General features: G+C 52.0%; 1 pseudogene; it reads right to left on the minus strand.

Moving 5' to 3' along the window:
• Positions 1–10189: 10189 nt before the first annotated feature.
• LOC112840087 (enhancer of rudimentary homolog pseudogene) lies at positions 10190–10957 on the minus strand (annotated as a pseudogene).
• Positions 10958–12064: the final 1107 nt, after the last annotated feature.

Below are 12064 nucleotides of genomic sequence, written 5' to 3' on the forward strand. Positions count from 1 at the left end.
CTTCCTTCCCATGGACCGAAGTCAGCCACGAAGGTATCAGTATGGTCCATTTCCTCTCCAAGGGCCCCCCGGTTTCGCCAATGCCGAGACCACCACAGCGGGTTCTGCTGCAATCATCATTGGGGTTTCCCTGTTCTGGCTGCCCGTTGAGCTCCTGTATGTGCTCCCCTGGGCACGGCCTCTAGGAATTAGGTCTCTAGTCAGTGGCAGCTTTAGGCCATGGTGTCCCCATAAATGAAGCTTCCGTACGTTTCGACATTCGGGAGACCTGTCCTCTGTTGTTCTTCCAGGGTGTTTGGCTGTCCTTGGCCCTTTGCATTTCCACCTATAGGTTGAGCTGGCCAAACGAAAAACGAAAATCTAAAACCAATGTAACCCTGTTGGGATTTTCACTGGGAGTGCCCCGAGTCTACGGGTGGATCAGGCAGAGAAACACACGTTGGTGAAATAGAGTTTCCTGATCTGTTCCTTTCCCGTGTATTTGAATCCTCCTTCAGTTTGTCTCAGCGAAGTTCTATATTTCTCTCCATATAGGTTTTATACATTTTTTTTCATTCTCTGTTATTTCTAGAAACTTGATATTTCTTGGTGCTATTATAAGTATTATTTTTGAAAATATTCATTTTCTGTTTGTTGCTGGCATATGGAAATAAAATAGATTTTATTTCCTAAATTTTTTTTTTTTACTCATCTTACTAGTTTTAGTAATTTATCTGTAGAACTTCTGGAAATTTCATAATCATGACCGCTGAAATTATAGACATTTCATTTTTCCCATTGCAATCTTTATATATTTTATTTCTCTCTCTTAACCATTTTGGGCTGGCCAGGCCCCCAGCAAGATGTTGAATAAAAGTGGTGATAGTGGGTATTCTTGTCTTTTTCCTAATTTCAGAAGGTAGACTTCAGTAATTTATCATTATGAAGTACAATGTTCTCTGTGGCCTTTTCTGGTTTTTCTTTTTTTCTTTGTAAATCTATCACATAAAGGAAGTCCCTTTCTCTTCCTAGTAAAACTTTGGAAGGCTGGGCCCCAGTGATCTTGTCTGCAATTACCAGAATTGGAAGCTCTTAGTAATTCTAAGCCTGGATTCCGTGCTGGCCCTGCCCCGCGCGGGCACCTCCGCTCAGCGCTGGGGGACGGGGCAGGAGAGGACCAGAGCGCCGTCCGCAGGGCACGCTGCAAGTGGGGGCCCGAGGGACACTGTGGACACGGGAGCACAATGCCACACAGGAAGCGAGGCATTCTCAACAATTTACGTATCTATGTAGGCCAGGTCGTCTGGAACTCACTTCTGCCGGGCGGTGTCTGGGAAGGCTCCAAGCGGAAGTAGTATTTGAGCTGGGTCTCAAAGGATAGATTGGGTGGGTGTACTCAAGATCGGAGAAATAGGGAGAGCAAGTGAGGAAGGCCTGGGGGGCACAGCAGAGCTGTTGGGTTCAGTGACGTATTTCAGTCTCCCGCCTTCTCTCTGCTTTGATTTACTCACAGTGGCAAATGTAGGTCTGGTGCCTAAGGGGAGCTCACTACAAAGAATGCTTAATCGTGCTCTTGAAAGCTCGCAAGCCGGAGAGGGGTGACTAAGTCAGGCTTCTTAACATATGCACTCGGAAGCGTATGGAGGCGATCTGGAGGAGCCCCACAAACTGGCGTCCACAGGCCAGAGACCCTGGAAGGTTCAGCTCAAGTCCGAAGGCCTGAGAACTAAGCTGTGCACGTGGGGCCCTGTCCCCAGGACAGCGGGGCTCCCTTCTCCTGGTCTGCCCTGTTTGCTTCTCTCTTCCTTTGCTCTGCCTTCTGTTGGCTTGATCACATTTTCTGTTTCTTTTTTTGTTTCCAGTTTCTTTTGGTGTGGAAACTGAAAAGTTTCTGTGCATTCAGCCCCTACTCTCAGTTTTTTAAAAAATGCCTATTTAATTACACTTAAAAAAAAAAAACCCAACAAACCATATTTCCACTCTTCCCCCCGATCATGGGTTTGGGATTTGTGTGTTCCGATACCCATGGAACACCTCCACTGTTTGCTGCTATTATTTAGTATTCTGCTTTTATTACTTTTTAAAATAAAAATATCAGATATTGAAAGTAGATGTTGAGTCAAACTTACCAACATCTTTACCAGGGTATTCACCATTGTTTCCCCCATGGCCTGCTTTCCCATGTGTTTAAATATTTTATTTGTTTACTTGAGAGAGAGAGAGAGCACACGAGAGGGAAGAGGGTCAGAGGGAGAAGCAGACTCCCTGCTGAGCAGGGAGCCCGATGCGGGACTCGATCCCGGGACTCCAGGACCACGACCTGAGCTGAAGGCAGTCGCTTAACCAACTGAGCCACCCAGGCGCCCTTCTCATGTGTTTAAATATGTCCTTCAATAGGCTTTTTTTTTTTAATGCAATCTATTTTTTTTAAGATTTTATTTATTTATTTGAGAGACAGTGAGAAAGAGAGAGCACATGAGAGGGGGGAAGGTCAGAGGGAGAAGCAGACTCCCCGCGGAGCCCGATGCGGGACTCGATCCAGGGACTCCAGGATCATGACCTGAGCTGAAGGCAGTCACTTAACCAACTGAGCCACCCAGGCGCCCTCAATAGGCTTTTTTATTTATTTATTTATTTATTTATTTATTTGAGAGAGAGAGAGAACGAGAGATAGAAAGCACGAGAGGGAAGAGGGTCAGAGGGAGAAGCAGACTCCCCGCGGAGCCCGATGCGGGACTCGATCCCGGGACTCCAGGATCATGACCTGAGCCGAAGGCAGTCGCCTAACCAACTGAGCCACCCAGGCGCCCCCTCAATAGGCTTTTAATGAAAGTCTGCGTATGATAGCCTTTCAGTGTTTAAACATGTCTTTGCTTTGCCCTTTCTCCTGAAGAAAACTATGGTGAAGAATGACATTTTAGGCGCGCACTTGGAACACACCACTGGGTTTTCTTCTGGCTCAGTTGTCATTGATGAGAAGTCGGTGGCCCGTCCAAATGTCAGTCGGCTGCTGGGGAAGTCCTTCCCCCAGGGCTCCGCTAACGTTGCTTCGATCCAGACCCGCGTCACGGCGCCAAAAGCCAGGTGTCTCTTCACCTTCTGACTTTATATCTAACATCTTCCTATAGCTCATCTCTTTCGTTTTCTCGGAATTCCAGAAGCTGTTGTGAGATCTGGGGGAAGCGGGACTGGCCCTGCAGGAGGGCCGTGAGTCCCTGCGTCCACACCCAGCTTGTAATGAAGGGCTTTAAGCCAGGGAGAGGCACAGTCTGACTTGCATGTTCGAAAGGTCTCCGACCTGCCTCCCGTCGTGGGCAGAACACTCGTGGTATTCATTACTCAAATGCCAACCTAAACGGGCTCTGGAAAGGCTCAAGAAGAATGGCATCTGCACGAATTGTTGAATGTAATCCTGCTCTTACCTACAGGGACAGCTGAAGCGGGGGGCGGGGGGGGGGTGTGTGACTCCAAGCCAGTGGGACTGGTGCGCGCTCTGGGCCCCCCTGAGGGCAGGGCCTCCCCTGCTTCTCCAGCTCTATTTATGCCCATGACCCCTCTCCACCAGCACAAGGCAGGCGGCAGTCCAGGGGAGCCTTGCTGCATTCCCGGTAGATTTCCCTTCCCTGCTGGGAGTCGCCGCTGATGGCCCAGCAGGACCGAGAGTGATGTGGATGCAGGAAGCACACATTTTATGAGAAAGTCACTGGGGATGTGGTGAGATCAGTGTTGCTTCTGCCTCCTGGTTCCTGAACGTGCCCGTTCTAGATCCTGGGGATACAGCAGTGGGGTGGGGGGGGTGTCCAGGGCATATAGTGCCCTCTGGAGGGAGGAGTCCCAGTTCTGCGGGCCGTCTCCACTGTGGCACTTTGGTCTTCTGGCATGTCACTGGCACCTTCCAAGAATGTGGCATATATCACGTGTGCATGCACCTCCTTCGTCCTAAGTGTATCCCTTGGTCTGAAGCAGTGAATGTTCAAGATCTTATGCAGGGGGTCTGTCCTCATGTGGGGAGCCGGAAGGGGCACCCTGGGCAGGAGAGTCAAAGCCCTACGTGGCCTCGGTGGCAGTTCCCGTAAGGTCACATCACTGCCCCCACGAGGGTGCCTCGTTCTCTGCCCGCCACTGTGGGGCTGGTTGGTCTTCTGGAGGAACGGTGCCATAGCACAGGCTCAGTGTCGGCCTTTGCTGGTGACAGGACAGACATTCAGTGGCAGCCGTGGTTAGACTCATGCGGGTGACAGGGGCCCAAGAAGCCTGCCCCCCGCTTCTGCAATCTCTCCGTCCATGGCCCATGTGGCCCCCACAGGACCATGCCACTGGATGCCTCCTGTGCTGCATGCTTACGGGGGGGCCCGGATGGGAGGTGTCTGTCCACCCCTCCTGTCCCCAGGCCTCCTCCTCAATCTTTCTGCTCTCTGGTCTCCCAGTCCTGCTCCCTCCGGACCCCTGGCCACTAACCAGCACCGTTTGCCACCACCCAGAAGTTCATGTCCATTCTTCCTTCGGCTGACTTCTCCCTCTGTGCAAAGTTGACCAGCAAGCGTGGTGTGCACAGGTCTGCTCACTAAGATTCCCTATGCAGATGTCCTTCAGACCAGCCCTGAGTGGGGTGTGGACAGGAGCATTCCTGCCTTGGTTAGCACCAACATAAGGGGGCCGGCCCATTCATGAACGAGGCTGAGCATTTCCTGCTCTGTCAGCCAAGCAGGTAAGCTTCCTCTGCACCCTGCGGCCTCCCGTGGGTACAAGTCCAGAAGGAGGCACTGGTGCATCAAAAGTGAGAGATTTGGGGTTTGGGCTTCCCATCGAGGCCACCGCTGAACCAGCTTGGACCCAATTCTGAATCTGTGACTTCCGCTATGACTTTGTGCAGCCGAAAAACCAGCTCGTGATTACTCAGGCCTGCCCGGCAGTGTGCCAGAAGGTGCTTTCCAAGGGCAAGTGGTCCCCTGCTGCAGACAGTGTGACCTTGAGCTAGAGTTGTAGGGGTGTCAGCGGCAGCTCTCCTGTAGGGCTTGCCAGGTATCCACAGAGTATCCTTCCACAGATCCTTCCAGCCCCATCTGATCCTCCAGTCATACAGCCCGAGTGATAGGAGCTCAGTGCAAATTGGTGTCAATGCACCCTCGGATCTGCTAGAGAATCCTCTCTTGCTCTCGCCTTGCTCAAAACTGGAGGCCTCCCAGTATGCCTGATAAATTGGTTGGAGTAATTCCTAAGGGCTGTATATGCTGCTTTCAAAATCCAAAGAAGCCTACAAAACATCTGTGTTGGTGGAGGGGATGCAAGATGCACCTTAGCGGGGATATCCTGGCAAGCCTCAGACCACTGAGTGCCTGGAAACGGCACCAACGTGACCAGACTCTGAATTGCCATGGTTTTTTCTCCCCCATATTTTGGCAGCACACATCGGTGGAGAATCTAAAATAGCTCCATTCCCTGCTCCTTGGGTCCCGATAGCGTGATGTCCTCTGTACAGGGCGCCATCCTGACATTTTGTGAATGCCAGGATGATCAAGATCTCCAGGTTCTTTTGAGACAGGAGAGCCCCCCAGCCCGAGGGCAAGGCAGTGCGCACGGACTCCTGTCCTTCCCACGTGAAGGGGAGCTGCTTTTCATTCTCGTTACTGACGGGGCTTGAGAGGAACGTGTTTGCCGGGTCTCTGGCAGCCTTCCTGGTTGCTGAGGCTGTGTGTCTCTCTCCCAGGAAAGACCTCCCCTGGCGGGCTATGGTCTGGCTCCGGTCATAATAGTCTGCCCCCATCCACTGAAGCCGTCCAACTCTCGCAGAAGCCACTCGGATGGATTGAAGAGCAGACGTGATGAGGACCACTGCCCTTGCACTTCTGAAATCTGTCGAAGGGGCACTAAGATTTACCGTCTCACCCCGGAGGCGGTCAGCTTGTCACTCACTATCTTGGTTGGGGCGAGGGGCTATTTAGGGGCTCCTGCGGCGGGCCAGGTGCCGCCCCAGGTCCTGGAACGTTTGAGTACGTACATGGCTTCTTCCCAGAGGAGGAAGCCTGTCTTCCTGTCCTGGCCACATGCCGGGGGTCTGGAGGCAAGGAGCGGAGCTGGGGGCAGGTCTTGAAGAAAACACGGCCTCACAGGGGTTTGTGCCCGGGATTGGCAGACGACAGTCTGCAGACCCAACCTGGCTCACCCCCTGGTTTTGTAAATAAAGTTTTATTGGGACGCATCTCTGCTCATTTGTGTAGGTATTGCCTAGAGCCACTTTCAGGCCAAAACAACAGAGCTGAATCGTTGTGAGAGACTCTCCAGCTCACAGAGCCTCAAAGATCTACTATCCGGCCCTTTACAGAGAGTTTGCCGGCACCCACCTTTTCCTACAGCCGATGCGTAGTCCATTCTGGATTTCTGACACCTGCCCGACCCAACAACTCGGGAGTTATTAGGCGGGCCGGGGTAGAGAACCAGACCCGGCACTGCTGTTTTCCGTGAGGTCTCAGGCAAGACCGAAGACGACCATGGATACAACATCCGCTGACGAGCTGCCATAAAAATGGGAAGCATCAGTGTATGCTCCGTGGCGTGGAGACCTCGGTGGGCCCTGTTCCCATGTGAACATTTGTGTGCGAAGTCCTGTGTGCCCACATCACCCCACTGGGGCCCTGCTCGTGCAGGTTTGGTCTGCAGGCCCTCATGGGGGATTCGGAGCACCCGGTTCCCGGCCAGCCCTGGCCTCACCTGCTTCTGCTGGCTCCCATCGGAAACCTGTTCAGAGACCACCACCGCCCCCCCCAGTGTCTGGGATAGGGGCGCAGAGGAGGGCTCTAAGCTTCAGACACAGGCTTGGGGCCGTGGGAGGGACTGGGCATCTGCAAAGAGCTGCTATCTGACATTGCAGAAGGAACTGACAACAGCATTGGAGGAGAGAAAACAGAAGTGAGCCAGGAGAGGAAGTTCAAGGATGCCTGCATTTCAGCGAGTGTAAGGAAGACAGGATTGTGCCAAGCAGCAGGAGAAGGGTGGGAAATGCAGGGGGACTCAGAAGGGACGGTACCTGGAAGCTGGAAACCCTGGCTCTGATTCTGGGATTGTCATTCCTTTGCTCTGTGGCTTTGGATAAGTCACTTGACTTCTCTATGCTTCAGTGTTTCTCACCCTTACAATGGAAGTGGTGGAAATTCCTGCCTCCCAGGTTTGTCATGAGATTCAAAAAGGAAAGGACGTAGTCTTGCCACAGGCAGGGTTTTGAAGCTCAGATCGTTCCCGGGGCAGGGGAGGGAGGGTGCACGGCCTCACCGGGTTTGCGTTCTCATCTGGCTGCCAAGCTCCCTGTTGGTCTCTGGAATTACATTGTCGTCACACGACCTAAATTAGAAAGATAGGAGAGAACTTGACATTGTATAGATTTCTTTGTGAGTGCATCGCTTCTCTTGATTCTGTGATTGCATTTTCCTGAAGCCTCTACCTTGCATCACTCAGAAGGCAACAAGATGTCCCTAATGCCTAGCAATCTGATTCCAACTCGGTGATGCATCCTGTGATAAGGATGGGTCAAGGTGTTACAGGCTGCAGGTGCAGAAGAAGGCTTTCCTTGAGGGGCAAAGGTTTATTTGTTCACGGTTGGGAGGTACCACTCTGGAACATCCCATTTCCCTCAAGGTTTTCAGATACTCCACGCCAAATCTGGTAGCCAAAAGATGTCCTCACAAGTTTCTATAGATAAAACCATTATAGGAAATCAATGTGTTCCTGCAGCTTCCATTATAACTCAGCCGCAATGCCCCAGATATGGCCTGGTGAACCGAGGGATGGCCGCCGGGCTGGGGCGAGGGCAAGCTGCAGTGTTCGCAAGGTTGGGAGCACTGTGAGGAGCACCTGCCCGAGGGTCTGCTCAGGTTGGTTTCCCAAGTGAGCCTCGGCTCCCTCGTCTGTAAACCACACCGTCGCAATAAATGGAACGGACATCCTGCAGCTTTTACTGAACGTTCAGCCAAATGAAAGCACTTCGAATGTTGCCGTCAGCTTTCTGTTTCATGAGAAAGTTTTGGTTTGCATTTTAGGAAGCGAATGTGTTTCGTTTGCCTGGGGCTTGCTGACGAGCCCGTACTATGGGGGAAGAGGTGGTCCGGCGGAGGGGAGGAGGCCGGGTCCTAGTCCAGCAGCAGCAAACAACTTGCCCTGGGACTTTGGATTGATCATTTTGCTGTTCTTAGCTGGATAAGCTCTGGGTTACACAAGAAATCGGTAACTTTAGTTGCCCTTGGAGAGAGAAACTAAGTAGCTGGTGACCAGTTTTAGGACTGAACTTGGATAAGAGCTATACTCAGTCGGATTTGTACTTTTCACTGCACCCTATGCATTTTACACACATACACCCCCTGCTCCTTAAAGACATAAATGCCTAAAATTAAATTAGCCCCCAGACCTCGGAAGCTTATATATTTCCTTCCAGAAACAAAAACATACCATTGTATCTCTCGCCCATGATTCTGTAGGCTCTCAATGGTCTATAGCCTTCTCCTCCTTGATGGCCCACGTGGTGTTATAAACAAGACTTTAACCATTCTGGCTCTGCCAACCTAAGCGAAATGACAAAGGACCACCCCGTTCCGATTCAGGTCGTTCTCGAGTGTGCAAAGGCCCAGGTCTGTCTGTCAGAAGCAGGCGCGGTCCTTCTCGCTGGCTCCCACAGGGACAACCCGCACGCCACACAGAGTCCGTCCCGCACTCGCATGGAAACTGGTTCAGTTGATGTAATAAATTCCATCACCAACCCAATTTAACAGGAAATGCTTGCTGTGTGGGACATATGAAACGATGCTTGATGATTCCCCATAGACTTCAGCTTCAGGATGTGGGGAACACATCGGGTGTCTGTGGGACCTATGTGTGTCCTCAGAGATGAGCACGTGTGGGTGACGGTACAAAGCATGAGGGAGGGACGAAACCGTGAAGATCGGCAGCGCCAGCTCGGAAGCGATGATTGGCAAGAGAGCCGATCTAAATTGTGATTTCCTGAGTCCATCACAATAACTATCCAGAAACACATCCTGCCTTTTTCATGCAGAATGTGTTGACAGGAAGATGGTACCCGAGGTGTTTTCTGTGAGTCTTTCTGGCCCCTGACCCTGAAGCATCCTCTGTGTATTTGTCTTTTGGATGTGAGACCTGAGTGCTGCTGGTTGTTCAAGCAAAGGGATCTGCAGGACTCCAGAGCTCATACTTCTGTCTAATCACCTCCTGTGTGCAGAGACAATCTCAGAGAGGTTGGCTAACTCACCTGGGGTCACCCAGCCAGCAGAGGCAAAGCAGGACTAAGGACCTGTTCAGTATATTTTATGGTCGCCTAGAGCGCCCCACCTCTGGCAGGTGGGTATGCATCCTTCCCAGCCAGGGGCGGCTAATCTGGGCCGCCACTGAGGGTGAGTTCTTCCTCGAAGAAGCTGGGCAGCCAATAGAAATGCAGCATGTAAGTCGAGGGCTTTATCCTGGGCTGTTCGTGGTTCTGAATTTCATTGTTTGAATCCTTTCATCCTTTCTAACAATTCTGGGACTCAGGGAAGGGCCGTAGCTGTAGACCCCAGCTCACTGGCAAGTCAATCGTGTGCATGCAAGACAGCCTAAGTCAGCGTCTGCGATTGCACAAGGAGCCCTGACATACACGTTAAGATCCCTGTGCACCGAATCCATGCCCAGCAAGCAGCTCGACCTCTCTGCATGCCTCTGATGTTGCTGTCTGCACCCCTCTGGAGCATGGTGCCTGTTCAACAATTCTGTTGGAGGGACGGTAAGTGCAGGGAGGGGAGGACGTGTCCAGGCATGCGTGGGGACGGGCACCGCACAGGCGGAGGGACAGGACAGAAGGCTGTGGGCAAGAGACACACCGGGGACACGTCCAGCAGGGAGGGCCTTTGTGTGGAGTTTGGGTGGGACATGGTTTGGAGTAGGGCAGAGGGACAGTAAGGCAGGGGATGAGAAAGAGGGTGGGGGGCTGTGGAGTGGGGGAGCCTGGCGAGGCTGGAGATGCAGCATGGTCTCCTAGGACCTGCCATCTTCAAGCTCAGACACTTGTTGAGGACCTGCTGTGTGGCCATGGGTCCCCGTGGGGGCACTGTGGGTTCAGGGGTTGAGTGAGACCCAATCAGATTGGGTGGGATGGGAGATTACACGGAGGACACCAATCATCATAGCTCCTGGCAGAGCACAGTGGGTCAGTGGGTTCTTTTTTTTTTTTTTTTTGAAAATATAACTAAAGAACATTTATTCATTTTTCACTAAGACTTTATCTTGAGCACGTAACTAAACTGTCACTACCCCCCCACCCCAACCTGAAGGGTCAGTACAGCGAATGTTATAAAGCAGATATGGACAGTTTGAAGGACTGGAACCAAGATTAACTGACAAACAACTTCCATCTAAATTATCATAAAAATGTGTAAGTAAAAAAAAAGGGGGGGAGGGGAAGGGGGCAATGGGGGCTTCAGATTGAACAAGATCCTCACATTTCATCTAATACCTTCCATCCTGGCTAGAGTACACCAAGATGGAGACAGGATTACTATAATACAGAGCCGCCACTGCAGCACGCTGTACACACCTGTGTTCCAAGCCCACCCCCAGCCCCCACTGCTTCTAACTCAGCTATTTCCCGGCCTGTTGGGCCTGCCGACGAAGCAGCACGTAGATCTTCTCTTTAATCCAGTCTTTGTTATAGGGCTGGTATGTCTGGGTATCAGCTCGGTAAACAAGGCAGCTGAGGTCTGCCAGATCGTCACTAAAATCAAACAGCTGGCTGATATCATATGTGATAGAGGGGCTGTTGGGATTCATTCTCTTCAGATGTTCTTCATACATTTTACAAACACCTTCCATGCATTCATTCACAGATTCATAGTCAGCATAAGTTCTGCCTGCTGGCCTCTTGGTAGGCTGTACCAGCAAAATGGTGTGAGACATCGCGCCAAACTCTCTCGCTGCAGCCTCTGCCGACACCGCCGCCGCGCACGAGCTTAGCCCGGGTCAGTGGGTTCTTAAGAGGGGTGCAAGCCAGCACACTGGGGTGACACTGGGGTCCAGAGCTTGAGCCGGTCCCATCCATGCTAAAAGGCAGAGCTTTCCAGCAAGTCTAAGAAAATTAAGTCACAAATTTCAGCCCTGGGCCTGAGAACGTAGATGGAGTCTTCGAGGTTGCTCATGTCAGGGTGGGGACTCAACGGAGAATCAGTGTTTGGTCCAGTGAGGTTTCAGGAGGGGCCTTTCAGGACGGCGGGACAAGGGCAGGCAGAGCAGAGTGGGCAGAGGGTGGGAAGACAGGGTTCATGTGAGAAGCGAGTCTCCTGTGGCCGGAATGGGGATGGGCACGGCCAGAGACCAGCAGGCTCCCACGGGGAGGGCCCTGACTGGGGGCTGCGGGCCCTGACACGGTCAGCGGTGGGAGCCACGGACGCTCTTCCGGCCGGTCGGTGCCTTGACCAGACTCGTGTCATTTTTAATAAAGCAGCAAATGTAGCTTCTCACCATTATGCACCAAAGCATGAGGAGCCTGCCTGCTGGGCTCTGGCCCCTTGTTACTAGCGATTTCCCGGTCACATTTGTCATAACGATTTTGGGGATGGATTTAATTACTTACTATTATTCTACCTTCGGTGGTGGAATTCTCCCAAAGTCACAAACCCAAATCATTAGCAGTGGTAGAAAAGCTTTGCACAGTGCGCCTGGTTCTAGAAGATTCTGTGATGGATTTGGGTAAGGTCTGTGGTTCTAGAAGATTCTGTGATGGATTTGGGTAAGGTCTGTGCTCGATTGGGCTGCAGACGGGGGGACAAGGCAGTGCAGGCCTGCTCAGACCCGGCTCCGGGCCCGGGGCCTTCCCTCCACGCTGCTCCGCGGTCTCTCGTCCGCGTGTCAGAGCCGTAGGAAAAGGAGGAAAGGAAGAAAAAGTCGGAAAGCCATAGGAGAAGCTCCCACAAAGGTCAAGAGACACGAAACACGCATTTTAATTACAGTCCTGGAGACAGCTCCTGGGATTTAATAAACGGAGGCACAATGACATGGCAGGAAAATGTCTTTTTTTGTTGTTGTTCCCTTTCGCCCCCCCTGTGGTAAGGTCATACTC

The sequence above is a fragment of the Callorhinus ursinus genome, unplaced genomic scaffold, assembly GCF_003265705.2.
Source record: "Callorhinus ursinus isolate GAN/ISIS: 27379988/994484 unplaced genomic scaffold, GSC_fseal_2.0 scaffold45, whole genome shotgun sequence".
Classification (NCBI taxonomy): Eukaryota; Metazoa; Chordata; class Mammalia; order Carnivora; family Otariidae; genus Callorhinus; species Callorhinus ursinus.